Source organism: Oryx dammah, unplaced genomic scaffold (genome assembly GCF_014754425.2).
Source record: "Oryx dammah isolate SB20612 unplaced genomic scaffold, SCBI_Odam_1.1 HiC_scaffold_27, whole genome shotgun sequence".
In the NCBI taxonomy this organism is placed as follows: Eukaryota; Metazoa; Chordata; class Mammalia; order Artiodactyla; family Bovidae; genus Oryx; species Oryx dammah.
The window spans coordinates 2407917-2426444 of record NW_024070211.1 but is presented as its reverse complement, the minus strand read 5'-3'; the positions used below and the strand labels follow the sequence as shown (position 1 = coordinate 2426444).

The window sequence follows — 18528 nt, the reverse complement described above, 5'->3', positions numbered from 1 at the left end:
TCTATCCATCCATCCATCCATTTATCCATCCATCTATCCATCATCTGTCTCTCTATTCATCTATCCATCCTTCCATCCTTGCATTCATCCATATATCCCTTCTTCCCTCCATCCATCCACCCTCCTCTCTATTTATCCATCCCTTCATCCATCCATCCGCCATTTTTAGAGTGCTTGTGCTTGACCCTATGCTTGGCTTCTGGGGATGATGGCAGACTCCTATCCCAAGGAGTTCAGCAAATGACTGTTAAATCAGAGCTGCAAGAGTCCTTAGAGATGTCTGATTTCTCCCCCAACACGCACTTTTCAGAGGGGTAGTCACTTACTGGAGGTCATACCCAGCGTTGGTGGCAGACCTGGGACTCGGAGCCACATCTGTGGAGCCCAGCCCCATGTTCTCGCCTCTCTGCTGGGCTGACAGGTGGCTCCACTCCTGGCTGGCAGCCCTCTGGCCCTGTCGTTCCCTCCTCGGTTGTTTCGATGTGTTCTTGGGCTTTTCTCAAGTCCTCTGCAACCTCTGTCCTGAGATGCTGGTTGGACTGGCATGCAGGCCCCAGGCCGTAGCTGAACCTGGCTGTGCTGTGCCCTGAGATGACGCCATTGTCCATTTGGGACATCAGATTGGCTGGACACCCAAGTGCAGAGACTCTGAGGTCCTGCTTTGCTGTGGAGACTGGTTTGCTGTCTGCGGAGGGTCTCCAGCGGTCGTCTGTTCCTCTCTGGCCTTGAGTGTAGGACCTCTGCAAATCCCATTAGAGATTTTATAGCCTGGGAAGGACATTCCAGAGCCTTCCCCTTGAGGCATCTTCTGAAAGGACATCCCTGTAGCCTCTTCCGTTGGGAAACCCTCCCTGGGCTCTGGCCCCGACCCCTGTGCTGCATTTCCCTTTGTTTAGCCTTCTGTCCAGCAGGGGGTTGGGTGGGGCCCTGCCTGGTGAAGACCCTTCCCGCCCTCTGCAGGCCTCATCAGTCCCCCTCTGAACCCCAGAAGCTTCCTTTCTTCCTGCCTGAAGTCCTCTTGACTCATGCCCGCGCTCTGGTTGTGGTTGGGACATGCTCTTGGTGGAGAAAGGATCTGACTGGTCCCTCTAGGATTCCATGAGTTCCTGGGGGTGGGGAAGGGAGGAAGCACATTCCTTCTCCTGGAGTCATCGCGCCCTCTGAGCGGAAAGTGGCCCTGGAGTCCAGGGATCTCCCGGGCCAGCTTTCCTGATGGGGAAACTGAGACCCAGAGAGGCTGAGCAGCTTGTCTGCCGCCTTCGGTCAGACTGCTGGCGTCGGGTCTCCTCCTTCGCAGGCCAGTGCTATTTCTGGGCGATTGGGTCGGGGAGTGGGTTTTTCCGCCTGATAAAGGTAGCTGATGGCCTTTGGACCTGGCAGTCTCTGCCTGGATGGGTGTCCTGGGAGCAAGGCAGCGGGCTCCACGGGGCTCCCCAGCCAGGATCCAGCACCCTCCTGCCCGCCCTCTGGATTGGCAGACTCCTGGTGGGCCAGGCCTGCCTCAGAGCCGAGCGATGGGACCTCCTCCACTCCCATCTGCCCTGAGGCTCCCTTTCACTCCACAGCCTCTCTGACTCCCATTTAGCGAGCCTCTCCCTGGGAGGCCCCTCACCTCCGAGGGTGGAGGGCAGGAGGCCTGACTGTTACAGACAGTGATTAGGGGTCAGGGGGACGCCGAGTCCCGTGGCAGGGGCAGGAAGGGGTTAAGAGCCCTGCCTGCTGGGGCAGGACTCCCAGCTGGTGTCCTGGCCCCTTAAAGCAGCCAGGCCAGCTGGCTTGGCAGACGTCACACCAAGAGCCATCTGTCCCAAGGCCAAGTCACCAGGAGGAGGCTGCCTGCTGCCTTTGTGGGCCTGCTGGGGTGGGCGTGGACCAGCCGTCTGTCCCTGGGAGGCCGGCAGGTTGGGAAAGGGCCACAACCCCTGGCAGGCTGCCTGGAGGGGGTGGCTGGCAGAGGGAGAGCCTGAGCACCCAGGGGTGGTCGGAGCTTCATTGTGCAAATGGGTCCTGGGACCATCTGGGATGCAGGCGGAGTGGGCCACACACCCAGGCCTGCTTGCTGCTTGCTGTGGGCTCCGGCCCACAAGCTCATTCATTCATCCAGTACGTAAACAGGGGCTGAGGGCCTGCATGTGCTGGCTATTTGGATACCAAGCGCCCCAGCCCCTGCACTGGGGAGAAGGACCCAGAGAATGAAGCCTCTGAGGGGCAGAATGGTGCATCTCAGTCAAGCCCAGCACCCTGGACCCTGAAACAACAACCCCCCCACCCCCACCCCAGCCCCATCCCCAGCAGCTGGAATTGAGGTCTGCTCGCTAAGGTGGAAAGTAACGTGAGATGCTCGGTGTTCATGATCTTGTATATTTTCATAACCCAGTGAGGTAGGTACTGTTGTTACCCCATTTTATAGATGAGGGAACTGAGGCTCGGAGAAGCAGAGTCACTTTTACAGGCCACCTGCTGGGGTGTGGCTGAGTCTGTCTGTTGACATCAGGGTTTGAGATAAGGGACAGCGGTATGGCTGTGTGAAGGGTCTCCTCCCCACCCCACCCCCAGGCTCCTGCTCCTCATCCCTCAGCCGTGGACCACCTCCTTCTTGGCTTCTTGTTGAGTCCAGGTGCCGTGTGGCTGGAGGACCAAGTCTGGGGGGAGCAGAAGCCCCAGATGGGTTTGAGTTGAGAAGGGAATCTCTGCTGGTACCTTGGCAGGGCTTGGATTGGTGACCCTCTGCCTCCCCCCTGGGCTGGGCACCGGGCAGGATTTGGGCAGCTTGGGGGACTGGAGGCTCTTTAGCCCTGCCCATCTGAGAGTCCTGGGGGCTGGGCCAGGCCTAGGAGACCCTCACTTCAGGGGCCACTCTGTCAGGACCAGCGGGCCCCAGGGTGGGGGCGTCTGTGCTTCACTCTTACGGTTTGGAGGGGATGCCATTTGGGATCCATTCTGTCCCTTGAAGGGGGCTTCCCACTAGTGGTAAAGGATCCACCTGTCAATAAAGGAGACACAAGAGATGCGGGTTCGATCCCTGGGTCGGGAAGATCCCCTGGAGGAAGGCATGGCAACCCACGCCAGTATTCTTGCCTGGAGAATCCCATGGACAGAGGAGCCTGGTGGGCCACAGTCCGTGGGGTCGCAGAGTCGGCCCTGACCAAGCGCTCACACTCACTCACTGACTCCTGGGAGACTGCTCCCTGCTTCTCCCTGGCCTTCTCCTTCTTGTCATGAGGCTACATGGCCCAGAAAAGGACATCTGGACCCTGGGATCAGAGAGACCCGTGTTCTCCCGCAGCATCTGCGGCTCTGTACAGAGGGCAGAGGCAGGTGTGTCTGCTGGGTATGCGTTTGGGCTCTGGAGCCAGATTGCCTGGACCGCTGTTGAGCTCTGTGGCCTTGCACACGTGGCTTCACTTCCTGGTGCCTCCGTTTCCTCATCTGTAAAATGGGCATACTTAGTGGCATCTACCTCATAAGGCTCTTGTGAGGATTAAATGACTTGATAGTGCCCATCACATCCTAACACTTCATATCGTTAACTATTACGATTATAAGGCCTGGACAAGTCACCTTACCTCTCCGAGCCTCAGTGTCCCCATCGGCAGAATGGGGATGAGGAGCCTAGCGGCTCCTATGCGGTGCTCTGCTGGGTGTTACTGTCGCAGAAGCTTCTCTGCTCTTTTTTGACCTCTTTCTCTCCTCTGAGAGGCATACCCTAGCCCTGTGGATGGGTGGGAGGAATGCTCTGTGTGTGTGTGCGTGCATGTGTGTATGTGCGTGTGCGTGCACGCGCGTGTGTGCGTGCACGCGTGTGTGCTGGGGGAGCCCCAGTCGTCTGCCCACTGGTTCACATCAAGTTGAATGTCAGGGGCACTTCCCTGGTAGTCCACTGGTGAAGACTCCGTGTTCCTCCTGGGGGTTCAGTCTCTGTCCAGAGAGCTGAGATCCCTCATGCTGAGCAGGGCAGTCAAAAAAAAAAAGCAGTTGAATGTCAGGCTGCGAGGTGGCTGGTGGCTGGCGTTAGGCCAGGAGTCCGTCCCCTTAAGCTGTGTGTGGTCACTAATCCCGCTTGGCGCGGGGGACCGGGTCTCATTGCCTGTCCCGCTGGTGCCCGCAGCCCTCCCGGGCGGCCATGACAAGCACGCGGCCCCACAGGGAGGGCCAGGTGGTGGGCCACGCTCTGTCCGCTGTGGCACCAGCCTTCCGTGTACCTGTGCTTGGTTCCCTGGGTCCTCCCTCCCTGGGGCTTGCTCGGGGCTGTGCTCCCTTCAGCAGGGGCTTGGCAGGAAGCGCAGGTTCTGGGTTCCAGCACCCCCCGCCACGCCTGGCTGTGTGACCTTGGGCACGCCGCTTCACTCCTCTGAGCTTCGGGCTCCTCGCGTGCAGAGGTGTGGGCTTCTGTATGTTCCCGTTCTGAGGTGCTGGGGACCCATGTTCTGCTTTTTTTTTTTTTTAATTGTTACACCTGGAGCCTGTTTATGCTTGCCAGTCCTCATTTAATCCAAGAGGGGGTCATTCCTTCCCCTTTCACAGAAGAGAGCACTGAGGCCTGGAGAGGCAACTTGCTCAAGGCTGCAGGGCCTTGGTTTGAACCCAGAATGGGGTGTGTGCCAACTTCTGCCTCCTGGGCTCCTCTTGGCCGCCTGCCCCTCGCCGGCCCGAGTGTGCTCAGTGTAGAATGAGTAGTGATGTGGGCCTGGCGGGGCGATGGCCTTGAGCTGCAGACCCGCAGGGCTGTGCATTTACCTGCAAGGCGGCACGGGTACTCCACATAAACACAGAGAGACCCAAAGTGCACATTAGGTTTCCAAAATAGCCTTGGCGGTTGCTGCTTTTCCTCCAGGCTATAAACACGTCCTTGGGTGGGACTCCCCTGGCCTCCTGGGTCACAGACCCCTGGGGCCTCCTGCTCCTTGGTTGGGTTGCCCAGATCCCCTCCTGGATCCTGGACTTGGACAAGAGATGGGGTCCCCGAGGCCGAGAGCTGCTCCTAGGGGGTTGGGTGGGGGTCTGCTCTGCCAGGCCCGGGCAGAGAGGCTGAGTGCTAGGGATGGAGAGCTGTGAGCACTAACCTGCCAGCCATCTGCCCCAGGAGGGGTGGGTCCGGCGTCCCGGTGAGGGAGCAGGACTGCTGGGGGAGAGCAGAAGAGCTGGCGGGGACTGCGCAGTTGCGTGGGGAAACTGAGGCTGGGGGTGGGGGGCGGGCAGGGCGGTCATGTCCAGGGCCCCACTGAGTAGGTGCTGCACTGACTCCAGAGTGGGCCTCTTAGGGAAGGCCCTGGAGGTGACCTTTGCAGGGGCCCTTTGCCCAGCAAACATGTATCTGGTGCCTACTGTGTGCCAGGCTCCATGCTGCACTCTGGGGTTGCAGCTGGGAGCCAGAGTCTCGTCTTACAAGGGCTGAGTTAAGTAGGGGAAACCAACAGGTGGAGACAGCCTCAGTAGCGAGTGACCAGGGTCTCTGGAACACAGACGAGGGGCACTTGATCCTGACCAAGGAGCCAAGGAAGGCTTCCTGGAGGAGGGGGTATACAAGCTGAGTCCTGAAGTTGGCAAATGACGAAGCGGGCGTGTAGAGGGAGGCTTCCGGGCAGAGTACACGGGCATGGGCAAAGGCTTCGAGGTATGATGCGGCATGGCACGCCTGGGGCTGGAGGCGCCAGGGACATGTCTTCCCCACCCTAGCACGTGGCCACTTGCTCTGGGGCTCATCACACTCAAGGTTGGCATGTCTGCCCTTTCGGAAGAGAGGTGATGAGGCCTGTTTCTTATATAAGCCTGATCGCCCAACCCTGGCTCCTCAGTGAAGGCAGAGTACCACCCCAGTGAGGGTGAGGAAGGACAGTATCTACGATGGGGTCTTCCTCCATCCAATGGAGAGGCAACCTTAGGACTATTTGACTAATTGGGAAACTGAGGCACAAAACAGTCTTGCTGCTGAGCTGGGGTGAGGATCCAGCTTTTTCCTTGGCTCCATGGGCAGCTGCTGAGCTGTGAGAGAACAGCCTTGTCACACCCAGCACTTTTGAGGGGCAGAGAAGTCTCTTCTACACTGGAAGCCTTGACCCAGCAACCCACTCCATGGATAACTGGACAAATATGCAAATCTGTGTGTACCAAGATGCAGGGCCCAGGAGATACCTGGTCACCCACTGTATCACCTGCTGGGAAGGGTGCTTGCTGTGTGTTGTTAAGGAGGAAAAGCACACAGTTCTTGGTTTGCATTTGTTCTTTGTTGGCTTACCTGTTTTTTTTTTTTTTTTTCCTGTTTCTTGTGTAATCATTGTAAAATACTCGGGCAGTTTAAAACAAAGGGAAAATGAGCGGGTATTTTTGTCTTAATGACCTTGATTTTCTTGACTAGTTGATGCATTACACGGTTGAAAATTTTAAAGATACAGAAGAAATTCAGACCCATGCTAGAACAGAGATGAACCTTGAAGACCTTACGCTTAGTGCAATAAGCCAGTCTCAATAAGACAAATACTGTATGATTCCACTTATGTGGAGGACCTGGGGCAGTCCGATTCCTGGAGACAGGAAGGAGAATGGTGGTTGCCAGGGGCTGGGGGAGGGGGACCAGGGAGTTACCGTTTAATGGGGGCAGAGTTTGGGTTTTGCAAGTTGAAGAGTTCTGGGGTGGGCGGGGGTGATGGCTGCACAGCAGTGGGAATGTGTTTAATGCCACTCAGCCTTTCGCTGAACAGTGGTTAAGATGGGGGCTTCCGTGGTGGCTCAGCGGTAAAGAATCTGCCTGCCAACACAGGAGGCGCGGGCTTGATCCCGAGTCCGGGAAGACCCCGCCTGCCTCAAAGCAGGTAAGCCCGTGCTCCTCAACAAGAGAAGCCGCCGCAGTGAGCAGGCTGGGCACCGCAGCTGGAGGGTCGTCCCCACTCTCTGCAGCTAGAGAAAAGCCCACGGCGCAGCAGAGGCCCAGAGCAACCGAAAGAAAGAAAGAAAATTAACAAATGGTCAGGATGGTAAACTTCCTGAGTAGTTTACTCTGATTAAAGAAAAAGGTACAGAAGGGGACAGGGACAGGTCTCCCCCACCCCTGTCCCCAGCCGCAAGCCTCTGTCTCTGGAGACCACCGGTGTTTCCATTGTGCTGGTGGTGCCGTGCCTTCCTCCCTCCCACCTTGGGTCCTAGTGGGCACTCACGGGCAGAGCGAAGGTGCCTCTGCAGGAGCCCGGGGTGTGCACCCTCTTCCGTCCCCACTCTCAGGGCATGAGGCCGCGGTGTCCTGATCTTCTGGCCCTTGATGGGTTGGGGGGACTGAGGACCCACGACTGGGGAGCGGGGCTGAGGTCCCGCCTGAGGGGAGCCCCAAGACTCATCGCTCCTCTTGCGGGGGGAGGAGAGTCCTTTTAAATCAGTCCTGTGCTCCTAAGTGGGCACTTGGGAAATGTTTGTTGACTCTGTCGTGGGGAAAAGGAGATGGAATCTAAGCCAACAGTCAGAGGGGTTGGGCTGCAGACGCTGAGGCTGCTGCGCTGGGCTTCACAGCAGCACCCGCGCCCGCTCGCCAGGGCGTCCTCGAAGCCTGTCACGTGCCAGCCCCAGGGTGTGGCATTAGCTTGGGCCTGAGGGCAGTGAGACGTCCTTCTGAGATGAGGCAAGCCCCCAAAGCCTCGTTTGACCATCCCGGGTGTCACCAGGTGTTGGAGAGGGGAGTCTGGTTTGGTGCCTGGGGGTCCTGCCTGGTGCCCGGGGCCCTGGCCACCCCCACCCCGCAGACCTGCCACCCCCGGCTGAGCCGGCCATTCTTCACGGCAGCAGAGACAGCGCAGAGCCCACGTTCCATGGCTCATCAGTGCCCATCCATTGGGCTGAGAGCTCGTTTACTGGGAGCCAAGCTCTGGGCTGAGCGCGTGGCGGATGCTGACTCATTTAATATACCAGCTCTGCAAGGCGGGTGCTCCCGCTAGCCCCTGCCCTAAGACGGGAACCAGGCGCATGGCAGGTTCGGGGCTTTGCTCCAGCCGGCTTTGGGGGTGGGATGGACAGCAGGCTGTGGGCAGGTCCGTCTTGGCCGGTGGAGGTGGAACCCTAGGGCCTTTCTCCACCTGGGGGCCCAGGAAGGGAGTCAACAGGCTAAGCGGCCGGTTTCCAGGTCAGTGGCTGTGACCCAGGGTTGCACACCAGTGCTGACCCTGGCAGGGTCATTTGGGGGTGTTTCCTGAGCAGTGTGCTGGGGGAGACACAGTAGGGAGTGAGGATTATAGAACCACTGCCAGGCTGCTCAGACGTGGGAGTCAGGTGGACCTGGGCCTGGCCTGGAGCAAGGAGGTTCCCCTGGGCCTCAGTTTACTCACCTGTAAAGTGGGAAGGGTAACGCCTGCCTCACAGAGCTAGGGTGAGAGTAAAGTGACTAGTCTAGCACGAAATGAGCATTTTACAGCAAAAGCAGGTCCTCCCTTTGTCCAGGAGAGCAGAGTCTGATCAGAGAGGCAGAGAAGTGAACACTTACAATGACCCAGATGTTGTGAGGAAGGCACGTGCCAGGGCTGGAGACGCTTAGATGGGTGTAGTGGCTCCTTCTGGGGAAGTCCTGAAGGGCTTCCTGGAGGAGGTGATAAGGTGCTGCAAGCCTGGAAGAGGCTGGAAGCAGTGTCCCAGAAACTAGACGGTGGCCTGCGCTCTGGGAAGCAGGTTCCTGCTCCCCAGGAGATGCTCGCTGAGCCACTTCTCGTAGTGGCCTGCTTGGCCGGGGAGAGGGGCTCAGTGCCACGTGGGTGCGGTTTGTAGACAGAGGTGCTGGAAGGAGGGCACTGCCCCCCAACCCTCAGCTCTGGGTGACGGGCATCCACAGAGCTGCCGGGTCTCCAAAGGGGCTTTCAGTAAACGGCACCAAAGCGGGCGTGACGCTGGCCACCTGGGTAGATGTGGACGCTGGGTAACTGGAACGGAAGGCTGGTGTAAACAGCTGGAGCCTGGGATGGACGTGGGGGCACATGAGCAGGGGTGTCTGAACCTGGGAGAATGACCTTCAGTGCCTGCCGGGGTGACCCCACAAGACCAGGGGACCCCTCCTGCCTTAGCCTTGCCTGCTGACGTGGTGGTCCTTGTCAGGACAGACCTCTAAGCCTGAGCAGCGCCCGTTCCTTCCTGGGGCCCGTCGAGGGGGGCAGAAGCAGGTTGCTGGCTGGGTTTTGCCGGTCGTGGAAGCTGCGGTGTCAGCATCTGGCTCTCTTCCCTCGGCCACCCCCTGCCCCCGCCACGTGCCCCCGTCCTAGCCAGGTGACAGCGGCATCTAGCTCATTCTCCCCATCGCGTCCACGCGATGATTACGGCGGCATAGAGGCTGTGGGGTCAGCCAGTCCTGGGTTCAGGTCTGGCCCTGTCACTTGAAGTGTGGCCTGGGGCCACGCTCCCAGTCTTTCTGACCACTGGCAGCTGGGAGGTCACGAGGGTGAAGCCACTGACTGCACTTGTCGTCACGGGTCCGTTGACTAGTTGCAAACAGCCTTGCGAGGTGGGTAGTCTTAGCAAAGCTCAGAGAGGGTTGGCAGTCTGTGCCAGGTCACACAGGGGCAAGGTGTGTATAGAGCTGGGGTTTGACCCCAGGACCTCTGACTGCAGAACCCCTACCCACCTCTCCACCACACACACGGGTTTGAACCCAAAGGCTGATGTCCCAGCTGGCTTTGACTGTCTTTGGTTCATCAGATGGCTTTCCTGATGGCATGGGGTGTCTGTCCAGGCACTGTGGAAGTTGTTTCGTGGCCTGACTGGGGGAGCCCTTTGAACTTATCCAGTCTGACACCATTGCATTAAGAATGGGAAAGTGAGGCTAGAGGAGGAGAAGGGACTTGCCTGAGATCACATAGTAAGTCCTGGCAGAGACAGGGCCGATACACTGGGACTTTCCTGGGGGTCCAGTGGCTAAGACTCCACGCTCCCAGTGTGGGGGCCTGGGTTCGATCCCTGGGCAGGGAACTAGATCTCCCGTGCTGCCACTCAGAGTTCACATGCTGCAACTAAAGATCATGGATGCTGCAACTAAGACCTGGCGCGACCAAATTTGTTTCTTTTTTTAAAGAGAGAGAAAGGACCTGGTACCAGGTAGCTTGCACTGATGCTGGCTGCCTCGTTGCCCGAGGGGGTGTGGGCCTGGGGGCTGCAGTCCAGTGACAGACTTGCCAGTCTCTTCCTCCCCGCTCTTTCAAGGCCTGGTGACTACCCGTGGAGTGCCCCGGAGGCCTGCCAGCTGCCTGGTAAAGGGTAGCCGTTGTCACCGGAATAGGCAGGGAGAGTGGGAATGAATCCATGCAGCTCAGCCCTGCCGTCCGTTGGCTGGGCTTGCTTTCACTGCCTGGCTGGGAAAATTCACTTGCCAGCCCCTCTCAGTTGCTTCTAGACCCACAGAGGGTCAGGGCAGGGTGAAGATGTGTCCCTGCTTGGGTGGTCTGGGCCTTGCACACCCACCTGTCGCTGCCTCTCCCAGACAGGGCCAGGCTGGGCCACGCCAGCGGTGAGAATGGCCCTCGTCCAGCAGGGCGCATGTGTACCTTCGCTTGAGTGCTTTTAACATCCGTGCAGCCTGCAAGGTAGGGCTGCTGCCGCCTTTTCACAGAGGGGAAACTGAGGTTTCCAGCCGGGGACCAGTGGGCGCTCTGGGGACGCTGCAGGGGCAGGCGGCCTGCTCGGTTTGCTGCCCTGCTCAGAGGAGGCTCACGTCACCTTTGATTCTGTCGGGCCTGAGCAGCTCATGGCACGTGCTCCAGACCCGATCATGGAAGGAATGAGTGGATAAAGGCCGAACCAAGCACAGGAAGAGAAACAAATATCGTGCATTAGTGCCTATATGTGGACTCTAGAAACATGGTATAAATGCTCTTATTTACAAAGCAGAAATAGACCCACATAGGACAAATATATGGATACCAAAGGGGAGGAGGGCGTGGGAGGAACTGGAGCCTGGGATTCACACTTAAGCAGGATCGACGTGTGCGTGTGCTGCGCGCTCAGTCGTGTCCGGCTCTTTTGTGACCCCGTGGACTGTGGCCCTCCAGGTTCCTCTGCCCATGGGATTTCTCCAGGCAGGAATGCTGGAGTGGGTTGCCACTTCCTTCTCTAGAGGATCTTCCCCACCCAGGGAGTGAACCTGGGTCTCCCAGGTTCTTTATCCCTGAGCCCAGGGAAGCCCGTACCCTGCTGGCGCTGTGAATGAGACAGATAACTAATGAGAAGGTACTGTGCAGCGCAGGGAGCTGTGCTTCACGCACTGTGGTGACCTGAAGGCAAGGAGGCCCGAGGGGGCACCTGTGTGTACAGACAGCTCATCTCTCTGCCGTGCAGGAGGCACCAACACGACATTGTGAAGCAGCTATTCTCCAATAAAAATCAACTCTAGAAACACGTGCTGCCACCCAGTCCTGGCTTGCTGGTCACGGGTGCTGAGGACAGGGGCCAGTGGCTCGATGCCATCACCCCGGGTGACTCTGGGGGGCGGTGGTGATGTCCCTAAGGCTGTCTCTTTCTGGCTCCGAGGAAGGGCCACGTCCAGGGTGTGCGGGTCTTATCTAGAGGGACTCAGAGATCGTATTATGGACCGGAGGCCCCAGCAGAGGAAGGACTTGCTGGGTTCATGCAGTGAATTAGCGACAGCTGGATTTGAGCTTGGGTCTCCCGCCCCTTCTAGCCCAGAACCCTCTCCTCCACAGGGTGCTCCCCAGCGGACCTGAGACCCCCACCCACCCTGAGTAGCCTTGCACAGACCGCCCTGTAGGGAAGCCCTGGAGGCAGCTGCTGTTTCAAGTGTGCCCCCACGAGTGCGCATGTGCGTGTATGGATGTGTCTGTGTGTGCACACACGTGTGTGTGTGCAGTGCCCACTTGCTGGGAAGAGGCGCACACTTGATAACGTGGCTGCTCCACCCAGCCTATCACCAGCTCCCAGCCTGTGCTCCGGCCTGTAATGGAATCGGCTGCCCTGGTTAAGTGTTCACATTAAATTAATACCTCCTCCGTGGAGACAATCAGTTGGCATTTAATTTGTGTTTCCCTCTGAGCAGCAGAGTGCAGCTGGGCAGCTGGGCCTCTGATGGGCACGTCTGGGAGGCGTCCCTTTTCCCCGGATCAGGGGCTGGGTGTGGACGGGAGCGCCGGAGTCCACAGGGAAGGAGATGGTGAGCGTGGGGGAGGCAGGGCTGGGAGGTACCCATGCGAGCGGGGCTCAGGGGGCCAGGGGCCTGTCCACTGACAGGCTGGGGGCCCGGCCTCTCCGGTGACTGGAGAGAGAAGGTGCGGTGTACCTACGAGAGCAGGGAGTCAGGGGCCGTGGAGGCCCATGTGCGTCCGCGCCGGGCTGCCCACCCCGCTGCCGCCGCGCTCTTGCTCATCTGTGTTTCTTTCTCTGCCTCCGCCGTGAACTGTTTGTGGTCTTGGACAAGGAGGGTGGCGTGGAAGGGAGCAGTTGACCCGGTTGTGAATTTCTAGCTCTCTAGGGGGCTCAGTAGAAGTCAGTGGGTAGGGGCCTGCCGAGCGCCCGCTCTCATCTGTAGCCCGCTGGTTTCCGTGAAACTGCATTTGAGGAAGGGTCGCCCTGGTCTGCCTGGTCCTCCAGCTCAGACGTTAGTCTAGACAAGGAGCTGGCACTTGGGGCCCCGGCTCTGCCATGAGGCTGGGGCAAGGCACGCCCACGCGGGTAGGGCAGGGGCACCTCTCTGCATCTGTGGGTGGGTGGGCAGTGCAGAGGCGGGCAGGTGGGCCGCATGGCTCCAGCAGGCCCCCGGCTGGAGTCACATGACATGGATGAGCTCCTCAGGCCCCGGGTGCAAACTGCCTCCGCCCACCTGCCCGCCGCCAGAGGCAGGGCCCACGCTTGGCCGCGAACGAAGTTTTCCACCCATGGCTCCGGCCCAGCCTCACCTGAGCTTGCTTCCCATCACCTGAGTGAGCTGGCTTGGGTGTGCCAGTGGCTCACCCTCCCTGGCAAGGTGTGGACCATTCCTGCGGTGCCTCCCAGCCCCCCGGAGGCCTGGCTGCTGGAGCCAGCCGTGGGATCCTGCAGTTGGAGTTGAGCCTTGGAGCGTCTGCGGTGTACTCTGTGTGCCAGGGGAGGGGCTGGGCATTTGCAGCCACACCACTGGACCCCGTGCGTTCTCACAGCCTCAGAGGGACTGTGCTTCCTGCCCAGAGAGGGTGGCTGACTTGCCCAGAGTCACACAGCCAGCCAGCTCCAGGGACAGCATGCTAACCCAGTCTCCCACCGCCCCCCTCCCTGGGGTCCCCAGGACTTTCTCCCCAGAGGCTCCCCAGGCTGCCCCCGGGATTGCAATGGTTTTGCGGGGGCTGCACCCACTTTCCTCTGGAGCTGGAGCCCCGGAGCCTCTTTCTGTGACCCACAGGAAGTGAAGCAGCTGTGAGTCAGTCCCTCTGCCAGTGACTTCAGCCTGGCCTTCCGCCCCTCCGAAGCCGGGCTTTGTGGCCCCTTTCCTGCGGGTCTGTCACCCCGAGCTTGTGGGGGCAGGGAGGCCCTGGCCCCGTCGTTGGCTGGGGGTGGGGGCGGGAGGCTGGCCCCTCAGTGCCTCCCCTCCCCCCAGCAGCCTGCCCAGACTTCCCGTCCGTCACGTGGTCGAGTGGTGTCTCCACAGGAATGCAGGCGACCACATCTGGCTGGGGCTGGGGGGCTGGGAGGGTGGCCGGCTCCACTCCTTCTGCTAAGACGGTGGCTGAGCCTGTGTGGACGCCGGGGAGGCATCTCTTACCCCCGCCCGCAGCCCTGACCTCCCTGCTCTCCTGCCCCAGCCTGGAGCTGCGGAGAGCAGGACAGATACGCTTTCTCCTTCTCCCGGGCCACTTCCGGTCTGGCCAGCTTGCCCTGCAGTGCAGGGCCTCTCCCGGGAGGGTCTGGAGCCAAGCGGACGGTCGGAGCTGAACGGCGAGGCCCCCAGGCTGGGGCTCAGACTGAGGCCGCCATCCAAGCGGCCCCACCTGGGCAGGGCGCTTGCCACCTGGGTCATCCATCCGTTTGTCATGTGAGTGTATGTTCCTCGGTTCTTTGTCTCATCACAACAAAGATTTGGACACTTGCGTGACACATTCATTCAGCAAATCCATTCAACAAATGTCTGACTCCTTACAAGTGAGGCTGGGGTTCATGCAGGGAGCATAGAAGTAGCCATCATGAACTGCTGGGGAGGGGCCAGACCCCTGCTTTAGACCTGACCCCTGCAGCGCCACTCTGTACCCCCTTCCCCACCTAGAACTGGCGTCTCCCCTGCTCTGGGCCCCGACAAGCCGGGCGCAGGGTGCCCGAGCCCTCTGGAGGCGGGTGCTGGAGGAGCTGGCCCTGCTGTCTGCACGCACATCTACACCTATGGGCTCCCCGGTCTGAGCCCGGAGTGTAGGGGCAGAAGGGCTCTTCTTGAGCGTCCCTGGGGGGTGCTAGGCTCACACTCCGTCCCCTTGAAAGATGGAGAGACTGAGGCCCCAAGCGGTGGAAGCAGATGCCGGGGTTCAGACTCAAGCCCTTCGGCCGGGGCAGGGGAGGGCGCCTGCCCCGCTGTCCACTCCCTGGGCAACCCTGCACCTCACTTTGCTTGTCTGTGTACTCAGAGGTGTGGTCTAGGTGGATTCTGGGCCCTTTCAGCCTTCGTTTCTGGAAACCCTCTGAGTCTCTTGTTTCTGTGGAATAGCACCCTCCCCCTCCCCCAGCCCCACGGCCCGCTGTGTGATTCTGGGGGAGGTGCCTCGCGCTTTTGGACTGCAGCATTTTCATCAGTCCCGTGGAGATGCTCTAACCCAGCCTAGAGGTTCCTGTGAAGCTGAAGGCAGGCTCTGCGGGTGGCGCCAGGCACCCTGTCCGCGCCCCGTCTGCGGGGGCCGCCCGGTCACACCAGCATCAGCACCGCCGTCACCCACCCTGCCTGCTTCCTGAGCATCCACAGCCGAGACCGCTGTGAGAGCCGTGGCTGGAGGGCGTCTGCAGGTGCGGAGAGAGTGGGAGGGTGCTGGGGCCAGAGAGGGTCCCCGTGGGCTGCTGGGAGCAAGAGCCAGACCTGGGCCTGAGCACGCCTTGGTGTGGAGGAGACGGAGGGTGGTCTGCTGCTGTCCCTGGCATTGTGGGCTGGCTCTGTGGATGAGATGCTGCTGCGAAGTGGCCCCGGGGACGATGGCATCCTGTGGCCTGCCAGGTCAAGCCTGGGCTCAAGGAGGGAAAACCAGGGGAGTGGCTGCCTTGGTTTGGAGGAGAGATAACATGTGAGACAGGCCTGGGAGAATGGATAGATTTCAGGAGGCTGAAGTGGTGGGAGAGAAAAGGGAGTCAGGTTGCCTCTGATTCTGTCTCCTCTGTCTGTAAAGTGGGGGCCACCCTTAGGGCAGGATTAAGTGATAGTTCATCTTTTATGTGTATGTGAAGGCCCGGCATGGTGTTCACCACCCTGAAAGTGACCAATAAATGTCCTTCTCTCCACTTCCTTCAAGAGAAAATAGAGTTTGGAAGTTTTATGAGCTGGTGGGTCAGGGAAGGCAGAGGTGGATCCAAACGATCCGGGCTGTCCTGGCCTTGGCTAGCGTTGCCCGGGTGTGCTGGGCCTTCATTTTCCCACCTGTGAAACGGGAGGTGGTTTCTCTGCGGCTTCACGCCCACTGTGCGCTCAGCAGCCCCTGGCCCACCGTAGGCGTGTCCCCTCTTGGTGGCAGCTGGCTTCTCCCTGGCTTCCTGCTGGCCTGTCTTTGCTTATGTTGGTCCTGACGCCTGAAACTCCCCTCCTGCTGAAACCGAGCTCCCGTGAGCAGATCCAGGGCAGGAGAGGGGACGGGCCTGGGAAGCAGGTGTTGGAATGTCCCAAAGCCCACAACTCGGTTGACCAGTTTCTGGCTCAGCTTCGCACTCCCTCCCCCTCGGCTGAGTTGCCGTGAATGCAGGGCATCTGGGGCTCCTCAAGAAACATCACTCATCTATCCTCTCACCCCAGTCAGCCAGAGCAGCTGAAGGGCAAAGCGTTTCTGCACTGTCAACATGGAAGCGGGCACAGCCAAGCTTTCCCGCCGAGGGCTGGGAGGGGAGGTCAGCGCGGGCAGTGGGCTCAGTCTATCAAGCCAGCTGCTGTCAACACACAGGGGTCCTTCCTGGGTCTCCAGGGGCAGGTGCACCGGCCGTGCACCCATCCAGCTCTGGAAATGAAAGGCCAATGACATCACTTGTGCAAGCTCACCTGGGGTGCAGCTTAGCGAGGTGAGGGGGCCAAGGCGCCTTCCGCTGGGGAGCGCGTGAGAAATGAGCCCCACCCCAGACCTGCTGAACCGACTCTGCACGTGAGTGCAGTCCCTGGGTGACGCCCACGCTTGTCCCAGTTGGAAACTGGAGGCTTGAGAGCGTGAGCTTGACTTGAGTCCCATCCCTGCTGACTGGTTGTATGTGGCCTTAGACAGGTCACACCTCTCTGAACCTCAGGTGTCTCATCTGCAAAATGGGTTTGGGGAAAAAGTCTTTATAGGAGAGGGTTAAGAGGTCAGATGCAAGCCAATGAGATGTGTCCAAGGCACTGAGCCCAGTGCAGGGGACTCGAGTGGTGCTCGCCAATCAGTGGCTGCTGCTACTGCGACTCCTGTGTATGAGGGTCCAGAGACGTGGCTTGTGTCCTCGCTCTGCATTGACCTGAGACCAATTGCTCTCCTTTGCTGGGCCTCACTTTTCCTGTCTGTTCAATGGGTCCATTGACCCGCTGCCCCACCTTCCTCACGAGAAGGTTGCTTCCAGGAAAAGGAAAAGTGAGAGGGGGCTGGCTTCATCCCAGAGGCTCCTCTGAGAAGCTGGTGTGTGTGTGGGGGTGAGATGCCCCCAGGTGCCCACATCCCATCCCTTGCTGCCCCCCTTATCTTGCTGTTGCTGCCGCAATGCAGTAGTGAGGCCGACCCTGGGGGCCAGGCTGCGGTCAGCGCCCTCCCTTGGCCCCGCTCTGCTCAGCAGCTTTGGAAGCCAGTCCCCTGCCCCCCTTGGGGCAGCGTGGCCAGGAGAGATGATTCAGCTTGGGCCCTGTATTCTGGGCCTCGGCCTCGCTCGAGGGCAGCCCTGGACACCCTGTGTGCTGGGTGAGCTGGGGGCAGCTTTGAGCGTCTCCCCACCTGGGGTTCCTGTTCCCCAGCTGTTCCTCGGACTCATGGCCCTGCCCACGACGTGCTGGGTGACCTTGGGCAGGTTCCTTTCACACACAGGCCTTGGTGTCTCTGTTTGTACCACGGGAATGTTCCATGAGACGATCCTGCCCGGGTCAGACTCTTAGACTCTCTCCCTGCCCCTCCTTGGGTCCCTCTGTATCTCTCATCCACACCAGGACGCCCACCCAGCCCCGCTGCCCACGGGGTTCTGAACTCTGCTGCACACTGCCGATCGAGGCCTGGCCGCCGCCGCTGGGGGCTGGTGAAGACCAAAGGGAGGGGGGAGCGTGTGTGTCCTCTGGGAGCCCTGCCCGGGGCGTTTGTGTCTCATGTGGGAAAGGGGAGGAATTTTCCTCTGTGTGTGCAAACAGTATCCGTTTTCTCTTGTTTCCAAAAGCCGGTGACGTAACCCGCTCTTCAGCCATCCCTCCCCTCTGGCCTATTTTTAGCTGGCCCCGACAGCATCCTCAAGGCTTCAGACCTGCCTGCTCTGAGGCCATGTAGGGAGGCAGCCCTGGGGTGAAGAAAGAGAGAAGCCCCCGTCTGTCTGTCCTGCGGCTGGAGAAGGGCCCGCCCCTTTGGAGCAGCAGGGCCATCTGGGTGGGGGGCGGGGGTCTGGGCTCCCTGGGGTCCACGGGGAGCCCAGCAGGGTCTCCAGCACCCGATCTGGAGCCCCCAGCCTGAGCCTGAGTCCTGGCCCCGCCTGCCCTCACCCTCACTTAGGTGTGAAATGTGCTGTGTCCAGCTCTGCAACCCCGTGGACTGTAGCCCACCAGGCTCTTCTGCCTGTGGGGATTCTCCAGGCACAAATACTGGAATGGGTTGCCATGCCCTCCTCCAGGGGATCTTCCCCACCCGGGGATCGAACCCAGGTCTCTTGCTCTGCAGGCCGATTCTTTACCATCTGAGCCGGCAGTGAAGCCCAGGCATTAAATACGTGAGACATATCTTTTTTTGTTTTAATGTTACAAAACAGACCTGGGTTTGAAGTCCAACCCCATCCCCTAACTTGCTGCGTGTCTTTGGGCAAGATATGTAACCTCTCTGAGCCTCAGTTTCCTCATCTGTAAGAAAGGGATGATAACAGCTATGTGGGAGATGTCTTTGTTGGTTAGGGTAGGTGGCAGGACAGATTGACTCTGAGATGGCAATGGTTGGCACAAAAAAGTTTGTTTCTTGTGGGTGCAAAGGAGAGCCTGAACGTGGTGTTGGCTGTAGCCCGGCTCCTGAGAACAGCCTCAGAACCGCGTCTCACAGGAGCGGAAGAGGCAGCAGCATTCGTCCAGCACCTAACACCGTGTGCGCACAGGGGCAGGGCGGCAGCCCCTCCCGCACGTCTCCCGGCAGGGCTGTCCTATGCCCGGAGCCTGGCACTCATGCCCTGGCATCATGCATCCACCACCGCCCCCTGCCTGGGAGCTCCGGGACA

The 18528-nt window shown here is 59.7% G+C and overlaps 1 protein-coding gene across 1 annotated transcript in view; it reads left to right on the top strand.

Annotated features, from left to right (window-relative positions):
* Positions 1 to 18528, top strand: part of IFFO2 (intermediate filament family orphan 2) — a 50008-nt gene that overhangs the window by 16013 nt on the left and 15467 nt on the right. The window lies entirely within an intron of this gene.